The 25,723-nt window shown below is 37.2% G+C and overlaps 1 protein-coding gene across 1 annotated transcript in view; it reads right to left on the reverse strand.

The window, feature by feature from the left end:
• The window catches only part of PDSS2 (decaprenyl diphosphate synthase subunit 2), a 298,925-nt gene that overhangs the window by 204,105 nt on the left and 69,097 nt on the right, over positions 1-25,723 (reverse strand). The gene's annotated exons all lie outside the window — the stretch shown is intronic.

Here is a 25,723-nt window from a genome sequence, read left to right on the forward strand (position 1 = left end):
ACCCACATCCTAGTAAATATCATTTTAGTCATAACTACAGGTTGGGGTATAGGCATAAGATTCTTAAAAAAAAATGGGGCAGGAGAGATAGCACAGCAAATAGACATTTGCCTTGTACATAGCCGACCCAGGACAGACAGTGGTTTGAATCCCAGCATCCCATATGGTCCCCCGTGCCTGCCAGGAACAATTTCTGAGCACAGAGCCAGGAGTAACCCCTGAGCGCCGCCTGGTGTGATCCAAAAACCAAAAACCAAAACCAGAAACAAACCAAAAAAAAAAAGTATCTTTAAAATATAATTTAAAAGGGCCAGAGCAATAGCACAGCGGTAGAGCATTTGCTTTGCAAGCAGCTGATCTAGGACTGACCTTGCTTTGATCCCCAGTGACCCAGATGGTCCCCCAAGCCAGGAGAGATTTCTGAGCACAGGGTGTGGCCCCAAAAGCAATCAATCAATCAATAAGAGCTCCTTCGGTGTTATTATAATGTGCAGGTGGCATAAAAAAAAAAAACACCAGAGACAGTGAGAGTCACATTTCTCTTTCCCCAGATGACGAAGAGATCTCAAATGGATTCTTTACAGGATACACAAAACAGCATTAAGATTTTTTGGTAATGCACAAGACTGAACCCAAAAAAAGTATAAAATGGTGGTTTACACAAATACAGCTCAAGATTTGGAGAACTTGCCTTTGAACTACTCCAGTGAGCAAAGGTTACCTGTGAAGAAGATGATCATTATCATGAAGACCTGCAAAGAGTAATATATATTTTCCCTTCTTTGGGGATGTACTCAGTGTTCAAGCTGTTTCTGGTGCATTTTCCACCCTGAACAGTCACAAATCAATGTTTTCTGGGTTTCCAGTTCATTTAGCAGTTATTCTGAAGAATTGATTTCAGTAATCAGTAGAGTAATGCTTGCTTCTTACTTCACAGACATCACAATCAGCTTTCCAAGTAGGACATTTAAACTATGACAGTGAAAATGCAAGCATCTAGAGGAAATGGCAGGATACCATCTACCTTCTTCAAATGAACACAAGTTAAAAAAATTTTTCTAGAAGTCGAAGAGAGAGTGTAGCAGGCAAAGAGTTCCCCTTATATGCAGCTGACGTTGGTTCAATCCCCATCACTGCATATGGTTTCCAGAGCCTTGCCAGGAGTAACGACTGAGAGTAGGAGCAAGAAAAAGTAAGCCCTGAGCAGATTCAGGTATGGTTGCTAAACAAACAAAAGTTGTTTCTAAATCTGTTGATATAATATTCCCTAAAAAAGGGCACAAATGTGCATCATAGATCACAAATGTTATTTTGAGTCACATGTTTCTAGTAAATCTCTACCAAGTAGATGAATGTAAAATGAAGGACAATTTGCTATACGATTATTTATGTACATGATTTCTTTCAAATTATTTTCATGAAGATCAAAATTTTTTGCATGATATGCAATAGTAATAGGAAATAAAATAATTTTAAGTCCTTCAAATTGTCAGATATGGGTAACATGGGGGGTGGGGAAAAAACAAATGAGTAACATAGAAAAGAGTTCAAAAGTCTCAGGATGAATAAAGATGACAATAAAGATGAATAAAAATAGAATTGATTTCTACATTTTTATTTCTTTGTTTTCACATTTCTACAAGTGACTAGAATTTCCACAAATTATTTATTCCTTCCTTGAGAAACTTCATTTAGATATTTTATCTGGTGCTATTATCTATTTATCTGGTGCTATTAACTCATAATTTCACAATAAGTCCCCATAATACAATATGATTGAGGTTTAATTCTAAAAAGTATCCAAAACACACAAAATAGGAAAAAATATCACCCTAATGCATTTGGGAAGAAAAAACCTATTAAAGAGAGCAAGTATGTCTGGCAGAATTCTAGAGATGACAAAAAACAAGAAAAAACAAAATTTCTTAATGCTATTTAAAAATGCACAAAGGAGACAAGGAGATGTGCTAGGACAGAGAATCAACAGGAACTCTTGTCTTCCTGCACATAAAACAGGGCTTCATTAACAATAAAGGAACAGGTGTCTTGGGACCCATTTATACAGGCTATTAACTATTATGAGCTGCTGGTATCCAAATTTATTTTAGTACTAGGCAACTGATTAAAAATAAATACCAATTTAAATTCCATCTATTAGCATGTGAAAGCAATGCCTAGCTTTCCAGAGTCTAATTTAATACAAAAGTATTTTCCTATAGTCCCAATAACAAAAGATACTAAAGTTTATATATGATATTTCCCAGGTTCCAAAACAAAACCTTTTATATTAAATAAACCTCATTTGAATGTCAAAAATGATCAAGTGGCCTTTTGTTTTAACCTGAGTCTTGATCTTAGTCAGCCAAACTTGTTTAAACTAACATTTTATTTAACTTAAAAAAATACAGAAACACACATCTATTTTTCACAAAGTGATTAAAGGAAATCTCATAGAACAATCTCTAACCTCCAATTCAAACATGTCACCATTTTTTTTATAATATTCATTTTCAAAGATGTGAGTGGCAATGGTCATACTGTATAATAATGCTTACTGTCAAATAATGAACTGATTAATAAATTACATATTTGAATACTTATGAGGAATAAATATCATCTGCATCTTACTAAATCATAATGCAACAAAAATGTCTTACTAAATCATAGTGCAACAAAAATGTTTTGAACAGTAGACCTGGAGCTACAGCAGGGATACTCTAATTCAATATGCATTTCTACAACAAAAAATCAAGGTATATGAAAGCTAAATTACCTACTCGGGGAAAGCATAGTAGCAATATTTCACCAAAAAAAAATTTAAGTACTATAATCCTGTAAAATAAACATAGGACTACCAGTTGTCCAAAAAATGTGAAAATTGAATGTGTATGTTGTTGCTGATGCTATTTCAAACTGTTACATTTACCTGCATCTAGATTAAAATAATACAAGCTTGGTTTATTGTTTGCATACTTCCTCATGGTGATATTATTTATACTTAAGAATACTACACTATTATATTATATTATATTATATATAGCATGTTATACTATATTATATATTGTATATATTGTTGTACACATTATATAACATATAATGTATAGGATGCTATACTATACTATTGTATAAAGTAGGACTACAGCTACAACTATCTACTAAAATAAAATGTTGAAAATTTGATAGATTGAAGAGAAGCCAAAATTTGAATGGTGATTCATTTTTCTTTCTTTGTTTTTGCTTTTATTTTGGTTACACCCAAAGGTGCTGACGGGCTATTCCTGGCTCTATGCTCAAAAATGATCCCAGGCTCTCAGTGGCCTCTTCTCTCCTACCTCCCTTCACAGTGGACAGTTGCTCGATACAGGATTTGGCTTTTTTTTAATATATTTTTATTGTATTCAAAGTGAATCACAATTATATTATAGAAATATTTAAAGCACATAGTGATAATAAGGATTTGGCTTTTGAGAGATTTTTGGCTTGAGGACATTTCCAGATTTGTGACTGCTGCGAGCCATTTTTCAGACTCCATAAGACCATGCTACTGGCTAAAGTTATGCTCTGGATTTTGTCTCTCCCCCCACCCCCCAATGACTTTCAAAAGACTTTAAAGGGATATGCATATTTCCTTCCTTTTTTTTTTTTTTTTTGGTTTTTCGGCCACATCTGGTGATGCTCAGGGGTTACTCCTGGCTATGCACTCAGAAATAGCTCCTGGCCTGGGGGACTATATGGGACGCCAGTTCCGTCCTGGATCAGCTGCTTGAAAGGCAAATGCCCTACCACTGCGCTATTACTTAAGGCCCCATGTATATTTCCTTTGTACCTTTCTTAGGTGGATTTTCTTAATAGGTATAATTCTTATTGTGCATTTCCTCATGTAGATGTAGTTTTCCCCACCCCTCTTTGGACTTGTTTAGTAGGAAATTCTAGTAGGGAAGTTTTTCTTGGGTTCTGTGATTCTATTAGAACCAGGTTATAAGGATTGTTTAGCTTGTTAGTTTTACCCCCTTTTGCACCAATAGAATCCTATGGCATTGTTTCTTTTTGCATAGGCATTATGGGGATCTAGTGATAGGAACTCCTCAATTTTTTTATTGCAGGAGGGTCTTTTACCCTATTTGTTATAGTGACTTGACTTAGGCTTCAGTTGATCAGATGTCAGCTATTCACCCCCAAACCTTGGATCCATCTTTGGAACTGACAAGATTTTCTGCACCAGCACCAGGAAATAAACCTCTACCAAGGAAGGCCCTAATGCTGCCTTGGCACTGACTTGCTCCAAGGTGGGTTCATATGACATCCTGACGAACTAGAAACAGCAACAACTTGCTTTCAGGACTGGTTCCTCTGTCTTGCCACCTAATGGTGAGATGAAACCAGGGAGACATTTTGTGACACCCTGACTTTGACATAGCATCTGTGCAAAAAACCAACAACTCTAACTACTGAAACATAATTGTCACATCATGATTGTTCCAACCATGATTGAGGGGAACTTTTCCTGGGACCAAGAAGAAATACTTTGGGGTTAGACAACTTAGCATGCCTGGAGCCTATAGTTCAGGGGTGGCAAACAAGTTAGACACAAAGAGCCAAAATTTTAAATTGTAAGAGTCAGAGAGCCACATCACGCAGTGACCTGCCAAAACAGACAACACTCACACAAAAGCACATCATTTTAACAATAATATATTAAACACATATTGCATTTTGCCATTTTGAGTGAGGGTAAAAATCCTGTTCGCCACCCCTGCTATAGTTGGTCTTATGGCAGGATGCTTCATGGGTAGAGACACCCTGTTTTTAGGCCAAAGGTTTTATCTTTCTTTTCTCCCCAATTTTTGCTGCACCTATGTAAAATAAAATGCCACCTTTATATATATTTTTTTTATTATTATTTTTTAAGATAGGGACTCCTGCTTTTTTCATAGAACCTTGGGACACGAATTACTTTGTTTTACTGCATATTTTTGCATTTTTCTATAAAAGTAAGAAACTAGATTCTTTGGTCTTCCTCCACTAAGCTGCTTTCCTTCTTAGGAGCAAAAGGCTTGTGTGGTGGGATTCCTGGCTTGAGTGTTGAAATTCCTGAACCCATTGCGCCCTTTCACTGTGTGGATTATTTCCTGCATTGAAGTTTGCTTCCCGACCTACATCTCTCCTGGTTCTAGTTTTGGAGCCTGGGGCTCCACTTACAGAGAGAGACCCATGGACAAGTCACAGGTGACTCTGAGGTACTCGCCTGGCCAAATCCTTCATGAGAGCTCAAGAATGTCTTAGTTCCAGAGTCAGTATAAACCCTGGTCTCAAAGGACCAAAGTCTGAGGCAGAAGTCTCTGTTGGGCTGAAATGACATTCAAGGAACCACAGATGGGAGTCTAAACAGATCCCGTGTCCATAGCCATGAGGCCAAATCATTCACTTCCACAGACAGTCATCCAATCATCTAGAGTTTAAAACCTTCCCAATTTTAAATTCATGAACTAAGGTCAGTGCTATTTCAACACAACTTTATTAGATAAATGCCACCCCTGGGTCCACATCAGAGTTCTCACCACAGCAGTCCTTACATTCAATCAGAAGAGAATTAGCACAATTTCTAACCCAGAAGCTTCAAATGCAGTCTTCAAGCAAGGTGATCAGTCCTGCCTCAGCAATTAAAGAAATGCCTAGCCAGTTTCTATGGGGCCTCCTGTCCTAACCTGTACCCCTCCCTATGCACATACCAGTCTGTACATCCTAGCCTTAAACTGATCCGCTATTGGCTCATTTCTGCACTTCTGCCCAGGGTGTATCTCATCTGATATGCCACAGTCTGTACTCAATAAAGAAGGAGACTCCAGAACAACTTCAGAGGTGTGCTCTTTCCTGTTCTGCAGCTGAGTTAGCAGACTGTGGCTCCCAGGAGGAACAGCCTCTGACCCAACTTTGGAGTCACGGCCAACACATCTTATTGAGGCCTACAGAAATGTTAGGGAATGTCACAGAATCTAAACTTCAGCCAAGGTGATGGAAGAGAATGAACTTTACTTGTAAGTCCTTGTCAGTTGTTTTTCACTGCCCAGTTTTTCCTGTTTCCCTCGAAGATCTTTATTTTTGTTTTTGGGTCACACCTAGCAATTCTCAGGGCTTATTCCTAGCTAAGGGGACCATATGGAGGTAGACAGAAAAAGAAGAGTCCCCACATGGGAATGAATTCTTTAGAAATTCCTCTTGAGAGGTAGTAAAAATTCTGAGGATGTCATAAAATTGAGAAAAGATTGGAGAAGTCACATTGTATGTCTGAAATCCAACTACAAGTGACTTTGTAAATCACAATAGTTTCAAGAAAATTAAATTAAATTTAAAAAAATCACTCCAGGCACCACTCGAGGAACCATATGCAGTGCTAGAGATTCAAACTGAGGTCGGTTGCATGCAAGGTGAGTGCCATAACCTCTGTATTATTTCTCTGGCCTTAAATTATGGTGATATTTTAAATGGAAATAACTGAAACAATCCAAGATTTTCAACCTTAGAACCACTGGCATTCTGAGCTGGAAAGTTCTTTGTGGTAAGGTTTGTTTACAAGCATCCCTCACCTCTCCACCAAGTAGATGCCAGCAGCATCCCCCAGTTAGAACACAATTCTCTCAAGACATTGCCAAATGTCCCCAGGGAGGCAAAGCTATCCCTGCCTGTGAAACACTGGATAAGGGAGACTAATCTACCTTATGTTGCTTTTCAAACTAATGATACATGCTAAATATCACCCAGAGGCAAAGCAAATCTGGAGCTTTAGTTTTTTTTTTTTTTCAAGAGAGCTTTGGCTCTAAAGGCATCAGCAGTAGGATATTTAGATAGGGGATTAAATTGCCAATTCAATATTAAGATGGGTTTAAATTCTATGGGTTTTGTACCAATGGCTGTCAAAAGGTCTAAGGAAATAGGAATTAGACCATGTGCCTAATGAGAACCAGTTAGTCTTTCATCATATTAAAGTTTCTCAAATTGGAATTGCTCTTCCCCCTTTAAGAAACCCTTGGCACTTCTTTTTTCTACTCCCCACAAATATTTTAACTTGATGATTTACTAATGCACAAGTTTCAGTCAAGTACAATTCTTGATTTAGGAGCAAGCTATTTATTCTGCGTATAGCTTATCTAATGGTCTAGGAGCATTAATACGATAAATTTTGTTTTTGTTTTTGAATGGAAAATTATTATACAATTCTCAATTTCATACTGTCTAAAGATCTCACAAATACTTTATTATATGATTATTTCTGAATTTAGATAAAAAGTCAAGTAACTGAGGTAGCCAAGCAAATGTCAAGTCTATATAACTGATGCTTTCCTATAACTCTCCCTAATGAAACTTTCTTTCTTCCTCTGTTTCTCTAACCTTCATGCCTGCTAAAGCATAAAACTGAACAATTGTATGGTGATGGTAGTCCTTCATTCAAACTCGGATATAAGGTTATGAAAATCTTCTACAGAAGATCACTAAGAGAAAAAGATGAAAAGTAAAAAAGATATTTGAGAATTAATGACCAAATATGCACTGACTCAGTATCAAATCTGAGAAGTATAAGGTCTGCTGAAAGGATTCTATGGAGTGCTGCTTAATATTTCTTTGACCATAGTCCCCTCCTGTGGCTGCCCTATCCTACATGTTGACCCCCTAGATTCATGTCAAGGCCTTCCATTTATGTAATTTTCACCTGTGCCCCCCCCCCGCTGGAATATTCTAGAGATCCATAAGAAGTCACATGGTCCCTCACTGAGAAACAATGGTCTATGCAATCAATACCTAATCTATGGACCAGAACTGGCCTGCAGGTACAGAAAGGTTGGAAACCATTGATCTATCACAGTGGTTATACATGCGGGTCCATAGCATATTATACAGGGCAGGTGCCCTGGTCTGTAGGTGTGAAAAGGCTGAAGAACAGGTTTACCCGTAGGGGCCCCTCTGTTTTGGGAACCTGCAGGCTCTGCACTGGAAACAAACAAAAATTAATTTTGTTTGGACAACTGATTAGTTTGGGAATCAAAACCATCAAGAGAGTGGACTAGAGGCTGGAGCAGTGGCGCAAGCAGTAAGGCGTCTGCCTTGCCCACGCTAGCCTAGGACAGACTGTGGTTCGATCCCCTGGTATCCCATATGGTCCCTCAAGCCAGGAGTGACCCCTGAGCGTCACCGGGTGTGGCTGAAAAAAAAAAGAAGAGTGGACTATTCCTTTTTTACTTTGTCTTTACTTAAAAAGTTACCAAGAGGTCTACATTCCTATAATGAACAAATTTTTGTTTATTCAACACTGGGAAACAGAAGAGTGGTTTTTGTTTCGAAGCCTTCAAACTGAAAAGTTCTGCTAATATTGTTGTTTTGATTTTATGTACAATAATGTCTCCAACATTAGAAATTTTGACATAATCTGCTAAATCTAAATTTACATATTGGGCAATATTTGCACTAATAAAATCTAATTGGAACACTTTATGGTACATTAAAACTTAGTTTCAAATGTTAAAGACACAAAGAAATTTGATTTAGAGAACAATGTATTTTAGTTTTAAAAAATTGTAATGCCAAAGTACTTTGCATCTAATGCTATAATAAGCATATATTACAATATTCATGATGCATGATAAAATTCAAAATTCTATTTAAAAATCTTCATTGTAAGAAAAATCAGAATTTTAACAAAATGATGTTCTATATTTTAAAAAATGATTTCTCTTTCTCTCTCTCTCTCTCTCTCTCTCTCTCTCTCTCTCACACACACACACACACACACACACACACACACACACACACACACTACTGGTTTGAGGCTTGTTCCTCAAGCCCGTGTTCTCTCTCTCTTTTTTTTACCTTGGTTTTGGTTTTAGAGTCACACCCAGTGGTACTCAGGGGTTGCTCCTGGCTCTGCACTCAGAAATTGCTCCTGGCAGGCATGAGAGACGATATGGAATGCTGGGGGCTTTCCAGCACTTCAGGATGATCCTGGTGGTCCCTAGGACCAGAGGGCCCAAGTTGCACAGGATCCTCAAGCCTTAATATTAAAATCCTACATCTCACCAGAACAATGAAGTAACCTTAAATCCTCTAAGCATTGTGTGGGAATAGTTTCCCATGTCTTACCCACCACACCCCCAAATAATAGTTGGACAGAACAGCTCAAAACAATACTTTTACAATCCTTGAATCCAAAGACATACACTTCATGGAAACTGCTGAATTAATGAACTCAGAGAGGAACCTGGATCCACACCATGAGCTGGTCCCACCTCCACTCTTGAGTGTCTCTGAATGTTTGTTCCATCAGGGCAAGATGTGAATACCATAAGTTCTGACACTTCAGTCAGATGAGACTCACTGGATCTGGAACTCCATCCATTAGAGTGGCAGTCTCCACAGCAAAGAAATAAAAATGGTCAGTAGCTCTGTAAGTGTAAGGAAGGCAACATGATAGGAACAAGCAGCAAGCAAGCCAACTGGTCAGGGAGTTAGTAGGGATATAATTCCAGGCGGCTTGAGCCTACATGTAGAGACTAACTAGAGACTGTGTGCCTTGTACCCAGATATTCTCAGGTAATGAAACTGTAGTACGTGTGGGTGAGATCTAAGAAGAACCAATAAGAATGAAAATCAAGACAGACTAAGCATGTCTCCCTGCCAGGCAATATCTATCAGGAGAAGTTGACAACACTGCTGGCTGAAGGTAATTCAGCATAACTTGTGGCCAATCTTGTTTAACACTATGCTATGCGGACACAAGAGCAACCCAACCACTCAAGAGCCAGGCTGTGAAATAAAAACATGAGGGGAAAGTGAGCAGAGAAAGCAGTTGCTGCACTTTGCAATAACACAGACTTTAAAAGATTTAGACCAGGAGTCTTGGAATACAAATAATCACCAACAGGACGTGTGGAGGAAGTAAGCAATAAACTAGAGTTGCAACAACCCGTTACTTTAAATGTTCAGTAGTCAATGGAAAGCTATGTGTCTCATAAAAAAAAATGGAATCCATAAAAAAAGCAGTTAATAGAAAAAAGTCTGTGGTCTTCAGATCTTGAATTTAGCAACTATTTCAAATAGAATAAATAACTTTCTCAAAAACTAAATGAAACTCTTTCTAAAGAGTTAAATAACTTTAACTATAATTTCTAGTGAAAATTAAAAATACTGAACTGGTATAAAATGAAAACTTCGTGAGAGGATAAAATCTTTCACTGGTTTAAGAGAAAAATGGAATCAGGAAGTTTGAAGACAGACTAACAGATTGTTGTATTTGAACAGGAGAAAAATAAAGACCAAAGAAAAATGAACAGAATCTCAGAGACCTTGGAGACAATAACAAGTATTTTCATATAAATGTAATAAGGTGAAAATCAAGAAACGAGCAGGAAAATGTTTGAACAATATTAACCCGAAGCTTCCTAAATTATGAAAAAAACCCATTAATTTATAGAGCCAAACTACTTATTGAAAGCTTACAAAAAACAAAAACAAACTTCAAAGACCTTGACACATCATAATTTGCTACAGGATAAAATGTAACAGTGAAAGTGACAAGACAAAAGTGACTTATCATGTACTAAGTAGTACTACTGTAGCATTAGTACAGCTGATTTCTCTTCCAAAACAATGGTGGTCAGAAGCTAGTAGAAGGTTTTATTTAAAGTTACTCTTGAGGAGAAATTTAGCCACAAAAGAGGCTTTACCTTATTAAATATGCCTTAAAAGTCAAAGTGATTTGGAGCTGGAAACAGAATAGGAGTTAATGCACTTACCTTGCGTGCAGCTAACCCCTATGCTCCATACTGCAGATGGTCCCCTTAGCACTACCAAGAGTGACCTTTGAGCACAAAGTCAAGAGTAAACACTCAACACCACTAGTGTGGACCCCAAAATAAAAATAAACAAAATAAAAGTGAATTAAATATACCAAGCAAGAAATGGAGAAAATTTATCAGATTTGAATTACCTAATAACGCTGCTACAGGAAGTTCATTACATTGAATGAAAGTGGTTACCAAATAGTAATATAAATCTACAAGAAAAAAGAAAGAGTACCCAAGATGGTAACTACTTGGTTGAATAGAAAATATTCTATAAATGTTTCCTCCTTAATTTCCAAGAATTTATCAAAGTTTATCAGTTTAATGAAGCAAAGGGTTATAAAACTAGTGTAGAGTTACAATCTATTTAGAATATATTTTAATAATAATAACAACAAAATAAAGGCTAAAAGATGTATATTAGAGACCCAGCTTATGACTCAATGACAGTTTATATTATGCAGGTACAAGGCTAAGGATTGATCCTAATCACTGCACTACAAGCTGATTATGATCCTGGTGGCAATGCCATTTGAACTCCTAGCATGGCAACAGAAGTGTCTGATCTCTGAAAGCACTGCAACCAAGAGTATGTAGCCTCACAACTAAAGAACATGCTGCTCTTCCTTAATCAATGCAAATCAATTATACTGAAGGAAAGTGGCAGGGAGGGAGATATAGTTGAGCAAATATGTAGATTTTGCTAGAATTCAATTCAGTATTGGCCTGAATTAGACTGTGATCAGTAAGCACACAGATTGTAATGCTTAGAACAAACAGTTAAAAACAACAACAACATAGGGGCCACAATAACAGATGAGTGGCTAAAGAAACTGTGATATATTTATACAATGGAACACAATGTAGCCATTAAAATTTTTTAAAAATTGCTAATACGTGGATAGACATGGAGATTATTATGCTGAGGAATATAAATCAGAGGGAAAAAAATAGAAATAAAATAATCTGGGCCAGAGTGATAGCACAGCGATAGGGTGTTTGCCTTGCACATAACTGCCCAGAACAGTTGTGTTTGAACCAGGATAGTGGTTCAAATCCTGGCATCCCACATGGTCCCCTGTGCATGCCAGCAGTGATTTCTGAGCGCAGAGCTAGGAGTAACCCCTGATCGTACCCAAGTGTGGCCCAAAAACAAAACAAAACAAAACAAAACAAGAAATAGAATAATCTCACTCATTTGTGATATATAAGAACAATAATAGAAAGTATAGTAATAATAACCAGAAACTAGAGATGAGAATCAGGAGGTCCAGCCCAGGATAGGAACCTTGCTGCAAAGAGTAGTGAGTGCAGGTAGAAAAAAGAAGCGTTTACTATGACAATGATAGTTGGAACTGACCACTCCGGAGAAGAACTTGGTGTTAAAAGGGGAGAAAGTGAAACTCAAGGTACCTCTCCATTAACAATAATGCAAACCAGTGTCTAAAAGAGAAAGAGTTTTTTTTTCCATTTACCCTTTGATTTCCCTGTAGCATTTACACTGTTATTCTATAACATGATCTGTTCTTAACTATGTTCCATATGCACTAGAGAAGAACATATATTTATTTAGCTTTTTTTTTTTTAGTGTGGAGTCCTATAAATATCTATAAATCCAGGGTCTTGGATTTGCAAAGAATGCATGCTAAATTGAACCTCACCCCTAGCTCAAAGTACAACATTTTATAGGATGCAGTGAAAGTGCTGAGAGGGAAATTTATATCTTGCAATCAAGGAAGGTCACAAATCAATAGTCTAAACTTCCACCTTAAGAAGCTAGACAAGAGGAGGAAACTAAATATCAAGCAAGAAGAAAAAGAAAAGGAGAGGGTGGGAAAGTTTAGAATAACTATCAAATAAAAAAAATAGAAAACTAGTGAGAAAAATCAATTATACCCAAAAGTGTCTTTGAAAGATCAATAAACTGGACAAGCCCTTAGCTAGAATGCTGAGGAAATGACCTAATTCTTGAGTGAAAGGAGAACTCACTACTGACCCAACAGGAATCAATGGATCCAAACAAAACTTACATTCTTTTCTTGTCCCCAATTTTAGGTAGACGACATAAAGATATGCAGATATAGCTATATACTTGACTTAGGTGATCTGAAATCATATTTAATACAAAGTGACTCTGCTACTTAATAAACTTGAGGAGCAGCTTAAGACAATCACAGGTGTACCAGGTGTACTTGTTTTGATTCCCAGATCCAATTACAATCAGAAAGCCTGCACTCTGAACATTAGCTTCAGTGAGAACCTAGAGAGAGGTCAGCATGTTCTAAGTATACTTCATGCCAGCGATTCAGTTCTCTCAACTCAGTATTAGTCAGCCTGTATGTGGCAGCTAAGTAATTCTGTCAGTTTCATTAGACTGTAATAGGATCTGTGGGGAAGTGCTTTACTCATTTTTACATCTTTTCTGTATTCTAAAGCCCTATACCTGAACTTCCCACCACCCCCTTATCAGAAGAAGAAAAAAGAAACTCAGGATCTACTTGTGTATCTACCTTTCTTTTTTAAGTGAACCAACAGAAGACATCCTCTCCCAATTGCACCCAAGAGAACTGAAGACTGATGCCCTCTGATATCATTTCAATATCCCCCTGGGGTGAAGTATTGACTTCACTTCCTGAAGTATTTCAGGAATGACTGCTCATTGAGTAATAAATGTTTTGAAACTTCCAATGCACCCTTTGCATGCTTCCCTGATGTAAAGATTTAAACATTGTAACAATTTACCTATTCCTTGGACAAAATTTCCTTTGTAATATGTAGTGCATTTTCATTTATTTGAAACAAGATTTTTCAAAACTATTAATAGAGGAATATACATTAGCACAAGAAGTACCTACTCCATTTGATTTCTCAGATATCAGAGGAAATTGTGCGATGCAAACAAGGACAATGGATTTTAAATCAGATGATCTGTGCCTAACTTTTACTTGACCATTTGTTCCTTGGAAGGCTCAATACAAATCACCTGAACTTCTCCAAAAGCCAATATTTATGAGTACAACTTGGCTTTCAGGGTTTTGTGAAGAAAGGAAATAGCCTAGAAAGAAATACTCCTCACAAGTTTTTACTGAATCAGAGTACCAGAGGGTTAACCTGAATTACCCAAGAACTCACATAAGCATTAATTTTTTTTTCAACTTCATGAAGTAGAGAGGGTACCAGAGTATGTCATAGCCAACCTAGTCGAAAACTTCTTTTACACATTCACCAAGTGTTTGATGTGTCTTTGGATACTTCTTAATAGCATTAAAACTATTAATCAAGATTCCTCAGATTTAGCTTTTTCTCATGTTCTATTTTATCTTATTTTGGGAGTCACACCCAGCGGTGCTCAGGGTTAACTCTTGGCTCTGAACTCAGGAATAACTACTGGTGGGCCAGAGGACCACAATGGGATGTCAAGAATTAAATCTGGGTCAACTGCATGCCAGGCAAATGCTCTACAACTGTGCTACTGCTCTGGCCCCACATGTTTTCTTTTAAACATTCAATTTGTTGTCCAAGCTCAACAATATCTTCAACTAAATCAGTGAATTATATCCAACAGATACTTTATTAATATACTTCAATACTGAAGGTATGAGAGCATTATATTTGTCTTCCAAAATACAGAAAAAATATAATAAGAAAAAATTAGTGCATACACACAGTAGTGATTAAGCATGAATATCTATGGGAATATTTAACAATAAAAAATGAAAGTAAACGTCTAAATAAAAAAGAAATGGCTAGATTCAACTGGAAAGCTGTCAAACAATCTTTAAAAAACAGTGAGATTGGGGTCGGCAAGGTAGCATTAGAGGTAAGGTGTCTGCCTTGCAAGCACTAGCCAAGGAAGGACCGAGGTTCGATCCCCTGGCGTCCCATATGGTCCCCCAAAGCCAGGGGCAATTTCTGAGAGCTTATCCAGGAGTAACCCCTGAGCATCAAACAGATGAGGCCTGAAAAACCAAAACAAAAACCAAAACAACAACAACAAAAAAGTGAGATTGTTTTGCAATTGGCTAATCCAGGTTCAATTTCCAGCACCCTATATGGTTCCTGTCAGGAATGATCCCTAAGCACAGAGCCAAGAGTAAATCCTGAGAACATCTGAATACTTTTACATAAAGGGGTGAAGAGATAATACACCAGCTAAGGCATTTGCCTTGCTTCTGGCCTATAGGGTGCCCTAAGACTGTTATGAGTAATACTTGAGTGCAGACTTGGAGTAAGTCCTGAGCACTGCTGGGTATGGCTCCAAAACAACAAGTAAATAGATAAACAAACCAACAGTAAGACCAGGGCCAGGAAATAGATCAATGGGCTAAATACTGGAATACATACATAGTGTGAGCAAGGTCCCCAGTTTGATCACAGCACACATCAGCTCTCCAATCCCCAATGGATAATTCTGAGTTACTCTGATGACCATGTACCAAACACTAAACCACTAGGCCTACAAAGTAGAACCAAATTATTGCTAGAATGGTCCCCAAGTACTGCTGGGTGACCCTATCCTCCCAAATACAAAGATAATACTATGAAAATATGTACATTTAGCTTAAATAAAAAAACACAACTGCACACACCAATGAAAAACTATGAATAAAATTTAAGATTTCCCCAAATATAATATAATGTAATATATATGGTGGCATTATAGGAAACCATATTTTTTTTTTTTTTTGGTTTTTGGGCCACACCCGTTTGACGCTCAGGGGTTATTCCTGGCTATGTGCTCAGAAATCGCCCCTGGCTTGGGGGGACCATATGGGACGCCGGGGGATCGAACCGCGGTCCGTTCCTTGGCTAGCACTTGTAAGGCAGACACCTTACCTCTAGCGCCACCTTCCCGGCCCCAGGAAACCATATTTTAATACTGATATAATAAGCATATATAATCTATACATTTGTTCTGATCCATAAAAAAATTAGTCTCTTCAGGCTATAAAGAAAAGGAACCAGCAAAAAGAGACATATATATTTCTACAAAAGTTACTACTAAAGTTTACTGCTATTATGTGATTTTTAAAAACTGTCATTAATAATGTTTAAGTACAGAAAGAAGCCCAAAGACAGTTTACAATGAGAGTTTCCTAGTCTCTTAAAAAGGAAAGCATAGCTTTGAATCTGTGAGCTGTGGAAGAGATGTGGAGTGAAGGAACTAGAGAGACTTGGAGACCACCACATTATGTCCACAGTGACAGTGGGCACCAGACTATGCTTGAATGGTAGCAGGTCTGGAAATCTTCATCGAAGCATCCTCTTGAGGTGCAGATATTTTTAGTATCAGCTACTGGCCAGTCATTCAGAGAATGTGCACCAGTGACTAGTAGAAAGTGTTTACCAAGAGCATCAGAAGTTCTTCACTGGATCATTTACACAAGATCATCTTCAAAAGTGATCCCAATTTGAAGAAAACGCGACCATGCAAAGGTATGAATTCACTACCAAACTGACGTGTACAAAAAATTTCATCAGTAAAGCAAAGTCTTTTTTTTTTTTTTTTTTTTTGGTTTTTGGTTTTTGGGCCACACCCGGCACTGCTCAGGGGTTACTCCTGGCTGTCTACTCAGAAATAGCTCCTGGCAGGCATGGGGGACCATATGGGACACCGGGATTTAAACCAATCACATTAGGTCCTGGATCAGCTGCATGCAAGGCAAACACCGCTGTGCTATCTCTCCGGGCCCAGTAAAGCAAAGTCTTAATCTACAGTTTGCATCAGGAACTTCGTATTCAATAACATTTGCAAAACTGAAGGATCTCCAAAGATAGAGAGTGGTGTGGCTTACAACATTGAGTGAGGTCTGCCATCTAAAGAAAGTTGGAGTGTATTTCAAAGATAAGGAAGTGCATATTAAAGAATAATGAAATTTTAATTTATCCATCTCTGGTTACAATGCAGGGTATGAGTATCAGCTTTGTTCTTTCCCCATTTAGCAAATGTCAATTTTAGACCTGCAGATAACAACTCTGGAATAATGAATCTGATCACCTCTTCTCAAGTGGCAAAAGGCAAGAGAGTAACTTGTGATACTAAGAAAATTTGGATACCTCTGAAACTCCAGAACACAATATGTGTGATCTTTTTTAATATAGATGTGATAAATAACATAAGAAAATGTAAACTACAGGGCTGGAATGTGATTCAGGTAGATCACATGCCTTGTATGTGTGAGGTTTTGGATTCAATCCCTGGCACTGAAAAAAATGCATGGATATAGATATGAATAAATATATACACACATATAACCAGAAACCAAAGAAAACTCTACTGTGAAATTTCCCTAAAAAATATCATTAACAAAGTCTATTTAAAAATTGCCAGTTATTCAACTGAAATAAATGAACCAATTATCAAAGGAATGGAACACCTCCAAATACAGTACAATGAAAAAGAAAAACAGCACTACATATTTTCTTCCTAACTCCCATATTAAGGGAAAAAAAAAGGTCTCATATAGCAAGATTTAATCTGAAGAAATTATCTGCAAGTTACATGTTCTTATATTTTCATTTATTTTAATTAAGTTTCCCTAGTAATCTACTAAATAATTATTCTAAGTCTTTATCATTATCAAATGTTAAATGCTTCTTAGCATATTGATTTAGGTTCTTTTAGAGTAAATATACTACTGAGGAATATAAAGCTGATAAGTATATATTAATAAAAGCTACAAAGATTGAAGACAGTCAATTCTAGGACCACATACACACTAGCATTCTCCTTCTGCTACACACAGGCTGGCAGGGTGCCTTTTGTGTGCTCTCCCTATATGTACTTCAGGCTGCCAATATATTCTAGAGGGCTCCTGGTGCTCTGGTTTCCGTGGCAGCTGCCCATAAGATGCCTCTTCATGCCAGATTCTGAAGGCCAGCATGACATTTGTATTCTTGAGGCCCATAAAACTATTAGAGATTTTTGGTTTTTAATTTTTTTAAATAATTAAAATTTGATTTTTACTAGGCATACTTGATCATTAAACAATTCCTTATTATTTTTACCCTTTGCTATTATTGAGTGACATTTCTTACAATAGTGTTAATATTTATGTTTTAAGCATATAGAGGTTAATGCAGCATACCTACCTCTACTGTGCCAATGTCCCTCCATGACTGTCCTCCTGTCTTCTCAGCTACCCTCTCCTTCCCTGCCTGCTTTGTAAACCTCAGTTCTGTGGTCTGAACCCTAAGGTTTGCTTTCATTGGCCATAATTAATTCCCTTTCTTGGTTCCTTGATGATGATGATGATGATGATGATGATGATGATGATGATGATAATTATGGTTTTTTGGGTCACACCCGGCAGCACACAGAGGTTACTCCTGACTCTATGCTCAGAAATTGCTCCTGGCAGGCTCAGGGACCCATATGGGATGCTGGAATTCGAACCACAGTCCTTCTGCATGCAAGGCAAACACCCTACCTCTCTATGCTATCTCATGCCCATCATGGTTTCTTTATATTTAGAGAAGTTCGTAATATATTTTCTGAGACTGAACCAGATAACAACCCCACAATCAGTGAATGAAGATTCCTTTTTCTCTGCACCTTCACCAGTACTGGCTACTTGGATTATTGGATGTAGGCCATTCTCACAATGTTGTCGCATTGATGTAGTGATTTGCTACAATCCACTAACCATCAGTAATGAACATTTTTTTCTGTGTGCTATTCACCATCTGTATATCTTTTTGGGAGAGATATCTGTTCAGGTCGTCTCATTTTCTGACGTTGCTGGTGTTGAGTTTTTGAGTGGTATTCAAAGTATAAAAACACCTCAAATATTAGTCGTTTGTCAGATGTATGTAATGCAAATATTGTTTCCTATTATTTGTACCTTTAATTTTGGCCAGTTTATTCACTGTACAGAAGCTTTTTAATTTGATTTAGTCATATTTGGGGGGGGTTCCTCTTACTATTTTTGCCAAAGATATGAAATTATTGAAGAAACCTTTGAAGCCATGGAGAGCTCTAGCTATGTTTTCCTCAGTGGATTCAGTTCCAACATCAGTTCTTTAGTACACTTTGAATTAAATTTTGTGTATGGTATAATTTCAATTTTTTGTTTTTTTATTTTTCAATAATTTTTACTCTGATCAAAGTGAATAACAAATCTTTCACAGTAATATTTAAGGTACAGAGTGACAATGAATCAGGGCCATTCCCACCACCAGGGTTTGTCCTCCCTCCACCCTTTTTCCCAGCATGTGTTCCGTATCTCTCTCCTTTGCCCCAGAGTGCTAGTGTAATTGTTCCCCTCTGTGTATAGCTTGTTGTAGACAGGGTATCAATTCTGTTGTCGTTGACTTTGGATTTGGTGTCAATATTTTGTATTTGATGGTTTGGAAGAAATTACTACTGAGCCCATCAAGACCAGTGATTGTTTTGAAGGGGAGTTCTGATTACTGTTTCAATCTCATACTAGTAAATGATCATTTCTAGTTGTGTGTTTCCTCCTGATTCAGTCCTAAGAGGCTGTATGATTATAAAATTCATACTTTTCTTCTAAGCTCTCCAATTTAGTGACTAAGTTCACCTTTCATTTCTGATTTATTAGTTTTCTATTTCTATCTTCAAGAATCTAAGGATTTGTTTGGGCGCCATTTTGTAACTTCCTCCGCTTCTGCCCTTTACTGGGAGAGATTTCCGGCCAGCAGCTTTCTCTCAACCGGGACAGAAGGCAGAAAGCAGCTACAAATAATTCGCAAGTGTTAAGCTCTTTTGTGAACACCTAAAAAATTAAGCTGTAGAAATTAGTAGAATGCTCAAGGTGTGTTCCAGTCAAGAGGTTTATTGAGGGAGAGAGCAGGGCTTTTATGCCCTGCTTCAGTGGGAGGAGCAGCAACATAGGATTGAAACTTAAACCAATCAGATTTGTACAGGTACAACGATTTTAACCAATGGGAGCATAAACACATTTTGATGGCGGGAAGGATAAAGAGGAACCTGGCAGGATGGGGGGAGGGGAAGCAAATCCTTAAACAAATAGTTAATAGATCTTTCTTTTGTGCAAGCAATAAGGATTACAGTTTAAACCTTACAAAAACCTATCTATAATTACGTGTTTGAGAGCATTTACAAAAACAGGTTCCATGGAAAGATTAAGGAATCTGGTTAAGCCAGATTCTTTGTGCTGAGCTAAATTTATTTGCAGAGTTTTCTTTTGGCTCGGGGCTATGCAAACTTTTATGGCTGAATCAGGCGGTGGAAAATTTTATTCAGAGTTCCATTAAACATGTGGGTGCTCGGTCGCTCACACACCACCTCTTGGTTTCATTGATCTTTCACTTTTTTTTTTTTTTTTTTTGCCATATTAGGTGATCTCAGGACTTATACCTAATTCTGCTCTCTGAGTAGACCATAAGTGGTGTCAAGTCCTCAATGTGATAGGTAAGCAACTTACCTGTACTACTATCTCTCTGGCCTCCTGTATTTTTTAAGATTTCTGTGTCATTGAGTTATACTCTAATTTTTATTATTTTATTATTTATTATTTTTATTATTTCTACTTTAACTTTATTATTTCCTCCTACTAAGAGTAGGGTTTACTTATTGTTCTTTATTCTAGTTTTTTAAGTTATGGAGTTTATTTTGCCTGTTCTTATTTCCTGATGCAAGTCTGTTAGTGTAAATGATCCCTAGTACAGCTTTCCTACATCTCAATGGTTCTGATAACTAGTTATTTTTCTTTTTATTTGTTTCCAGGATTCTTGTTATTTCTCTTTTGATTTCTGATATGATCCAATGGTTGTCCAATACTATGTTGTTTAGTCTCCAAACATTTACATTACTTTACAGTTTTCTTTTCACTATTCACTTCTACTTTCTGAAAAGACAACTGAAAAGATTTCTATCTTCCTGATTTTTTTTTTGTTTTGTTTTTGTTTTTGGGCCACACCCGGCATTGCTTGGGGGTTACTCCTGGCTGTCTGCTCAGAAATAGCTCCTGGCAGGCACACGGGACCATATGGGACACCAGGATTCGAACCAACCACCTTTGGTCCTGGATTGGCTGCTTGCAAGGCAAACGCCGCTGTGCTATCTCTCCAGGCCCTATCTTCCTGATTTTTATGGACACCATGCTCCCAATATTTGATCTATTATGTAGAACATCCCATGTGCACTGGAGAAGGATGTATATATGCCTTTGAAATTTATATGTATATAAATTTATAATTAGCGAGACAGAATGGTAAGAGGCAAATGAGGTGGAAGTGGGACATTGTGGAGGAAAGTGGACACTGGTGAAAGAATTTGTCTTAAAACATTGTATGCCTGAAGCTCATTAATAATTTTATAATTTCATGGTGACTAAAAAGTAAAGAATGTATATTTGTCTTTTGAAAGGTAAAGAGCCTTGTTTTTAAGCCCATTTCTTCTAATTCCTCTTTAGATTTATATAATGCCTTGTTGAGAGAAAGTTATTGTCCACTGTGCCCTGCACAGACAGTAAACAGAGACAAAGTCTCAGACATGGAAACTAGCCTGAGGGATAGTTTCTAAAATGGCACACATGTAGAAACTTATCATTCATCTATGGCTACCATCTTTATTTGACACTATCTTGTCTCACTCCAATTAATCAGGTTCTACCAGAAAGGAACTTAGAATAATATCTGCTTTTACTGCTGCTCTTGGGGATTTACATAGAACTCCTAGTTCTAGCAGTCAGTGGAGGCAAACACTTATGGAATTGTAGCCAAAAGAGGAAGAGATCTTAACTTGCAACCATCTACAGGGCCTGGCAATGGGCAATGATCCAAGGCAACTGTACAGTACTTTTGAGAAAGAGGTCTAGGAATTTATCTTCATAATAGAAGCCTGAAGAGTAGGCTTCTAGTTAAATACACATTGAAGCACCAAAGAGAACAATTCCCAGAGGCTGTAAAGAGTGGAGATTATGTTTGTACTCTCTTGAGGCTGGAGAGAACCAGTACATAAGGCCATAGAAGGCTTTTATATCAAGAGCCAGTTTTCATACGGCAGATAACACCCAGAGAGGCTTTGCCTGGCTGTGAATGGTAGTGGGATTCATGTTCCTGGGAGCACAGGAGTGGAACAGATGAAAGAATAGTTTTGGGTCAGCCATCATCTTACAGGATACTGTAAGACAAAATACTGAAACACACCTACACTGTCCAATTAACATTAACAGTATCAGAAAAACAAGTGTGGAAGCTGGAACAAGTATGTTCTGCCCATGTAAGCCACTTGCGTTAAATCTCTGAATTCAGGCATCCAAGGTAAAGCTATGATGACTGTATGTCTCACATTTTCTGAGAGTCTTAATTTTTTATGTATGTGTATGTTTTTGTTTTTTATAAAGACACACAGAAATTGCTCCTGCCTCTGGACACAGAGATCACTCCTGGTAGGCTTAGGGGACTCAAGGAATATTACAGGGTCCTAGGGATCAAACCCAGATTGGCCAAAAAACAAGGCAAAAGCCTTTCCAACTATACTATCTTTTCAGACCTGATGCTCAATTTATTATAAAAATAATCTTCAGGGCCCGGAGAGATAGCACAGCGGCGTTTGCCTTGCAAGCAGCCGATCCAGGACCTAAGGTGGTTGGTTCGAATCCCGGTGTCCCATATGGTCCCCCGTGCCTGCCAGGAGCTATTTCTGAGCAGACAGCCAGGAGTAACCCCTGAGCACTGCCAGGTGTGGCCCAAAAAAAACAAAAAAAAATCTTCATAAAATGATCACATTCCAAGATATGCACTAAGGATAGCACTGAAGTTCCTTTTACCTTGAGAACAAAAGGAGCACCAAGGGCCCAAGACAACAAATAGTGCTCCAGGTCAGAGCCAAAACAGGCCCATGAGATGGTCTCTGTGCTTGCCAGCCAATGAGCCAGGTGTTGGTTCTCAGTTGTAAAGTCTGCCAGCTCTGTCCCCAATTAGACTTCAGAGAAAAGAGTTTTTAGAAGTCTTCAAGGGAAGGAAGATAGAAATTTTAAAATATTCAAGTACTACTAAATAAAATTTACCCTTCTCTTTTCTTGAATACATTTTTTCTTTAACTCTCTGTTTTGACATTAGACTTAGAAAAATTCTAGGACTACTACAAAGAATCTCCACATCTTCTTCACTCAGATTTTTCCAAATGTTTAAAGATTACTAATTTTCTCCACATATAAAATTGTCTGTTTTTCCCCTGAACACTTTCAGCATAATTTGTGTTTTTTACTTGTATTTTATTAATACTAAATACTTGTGTATTTTATAAATACTGTATTTCCTAAAATCAAGGACATTCTCCTACATAACTACAGTAAAATAGAAGCACCAGGAAATTAACAGTGATAAAATATTAGTATTGAATCAACAGATCTCGTTTGGCTTTGCCATTTGTCCCAATAATGTCTCACAGAATTAAAAAAAAAAAAAAACCTTCAGATCATGCACCACATTCAATTATGTCTCTTTAGTTTCCTTTAATGTGGAAATTCTTCAGTCTGTTTTGGTAGTAAAATATTTGAAGAGTGCAGGCTACTAATTTTATAGATAAAGTTCCTATTTTCGGCTCTTCTTAATTTGCTTTATATTAGATTTCCAGTTATGCTTTTTGATGTATTTTGTTTACTCTATGGTTTTTTTGGACCACATTCAGCAGTGCTTAGGGACTAGTCTCTGCAAAATATTCAGAGAACTATGCAGTACTAGGGATTGAATCTGGAGCTTCTATACACAAAGCATGCACTGCACTCTTCTGAGCTATCTTCCTCTTTTCAGCAGGAATAACATGAACAAAATGCAGTGTTCTTTTCCATGCATTACAGTAGCATGCAAATCTCAGTGCTGCTAATGCTGAATTACAGTAGCATGCAAATCTCAGTGCTGTTAATGCTGAAATTGCATTTGCTAGTTTTCTTCAGTTATTATTTTTCTCCTAGAAATTAAAAAGATCATAAGGAAATACTTTGAAAATGCCAGAGTATTCTATTACTGATTAAATCTGCACATACCAATTTTCATATCCATTGATATTTCTTGCCTAAAACACATTACTATAACATATAACATTATCACATATGTATGGTGATTTTCTTTTTTTTTTTTTTTAGTTTCAATAAGTTTTTATTGAGAATATTCTGCATGCAAGTATGGTGATTTTCTATTATTTTTTGTTTATATGTGAATCTATGAATTTGGGGACAGATCCAGAAATGCTCAAGACTTCCTTCTGCCTTTATGCTCTGTCAGAAGCTCCTAATAGGTAGACTTTTCTTTATCATACTGCATTCCCAGTGTATAAAACAGTGCCTGGCTTATAGTATACATTCAATAAATAATTGTAAGATGAATAAACCAGGAAATACAGTACTTTTCTATATTAGGATATCCATTATCATACATGTGGAAGTGTCAAATTTTTCCATCCTCCCTGCTAATTATTTTTGGGTGGTGGGTGAGCCACGTCCAAAGATGCTCAGGGAGCACTCCAAACTTGGTGTTCAAGAGCATCTACATGTTACTTAAGGGACCAGGTAGTGACAGGAATCACAGATGCAATCCCAGAGTCACATAGATGCATGTGCTTTTCCACAGAGATAGATCCCAAGTCCTGTATTTCCTGTTTTTGTCTTTTGTTTTTGCTTATCACCAATTAAGACAAGAGTTTTAATTAAAAAGCTTTAAACATGTGAAATATTAAATATACAGAAACAGAAACTGACTCATCCTCCTAGTCATTTTGGAAATTTAGTTTAGTTTAAGTTTAGTTTAGTTTAGTTTAGTTCTGTTTTGTTTTGTGAGCCACCCCCATTGATGCTCAGAATTTACACCTGTCTCTGCACTCAGGGATCACGCCTAACTGACTTGGAGACCATATGGCTGCATACAAAGCAAGAAGCCTATCTCTCTAAAAGATTTTTGTTTTCTTCTTTTTATTTAACGCATTCATGAATATATTCCATTTCTTATGATGCTGCTTATATTTACTGTGCCCCAAAAATTGAAATAATAAATTCATTAGCTGTTATTTGAACAAGCCAGACAATATGGAATAAAGGTGTTTGATCTTTAGACACAGAACCAAGAGGAAGACTCGAGCATCACTGGATGTGGCTCCACAAATCAAAACAAAACAAGACAAAAATTGTATAGCATATGATAAAAGTAAATCCCAATTTGCAAAACAGAAAGTTAAGATAGAGTTTACTACAAATATTTACCACTACAGAAGCAGTCTTGAGGATAAAATATTAGCCATGTAGTTTAATAGTATTGAAAATGAAGAGAGTGGGGCCAGACATATAGCATGGAGGTAAAGCATTTGCCTTGCATGCAGAAGGACAGTGGTTCGAATCCGGCATCCTATATGGTCCCCTGAGCCTGCCAGGAGCAATTTCTGAGCATAGAGCCAGGAGTGACCCCTGAGCACTGCTGGGTGTGACCCAAAAACAAAAACAAAAACAAAAAAAAAAGAAAATGAAGAGAGCAGAAAAATTAGTAGAAGCTAATTTTGAAAAAAGCTCAACTATTATTAAAACAACACCTTGTACTTCAAAAGACTGGAATGATAGTTCAGGAGATACCTGCACATGGCTGACTAGATTCAATCCCCAATATCCCAAGCACACCAGGAGTATTCCTGACCCCAGAACTAGAATAGCCCCTGAGCACTGCTGGGTTTGGCAAACAAAAAGAAAACAAACAAAAAAATTATGCTTCATAAAGCTATAAGATGTCACTGAGAAATTTTAATCAAGAGAGCAGCCCATTTTTGTTTTATAATAACTAATTTTTAATTATTTTCATAATTCTTTCTTAACTTTATGTTTTAAATTTTTTTATTGAATTATTCTCCCCATCCCAACTAGAAATGTAAAGCCCATGAGCCTACAGATCACACTGGAGTCATTCACTATTACATCTCCAAG

Source organism: Suncus etruscus, chromosome 4 (genome assembly GCF_024139225.1).
Source record: "Suncus etruscus isolate mSunEtr1 chromosome 4, mSunEtr1.pri.cur, whole genome shotgun sequence".
NCBI classification, from domain to species: Eukaryota; Metazoa; Chordata; class Mammalia; order Eulipotyphla; family Soricidae; genus Suncus; species Suncus etruscus.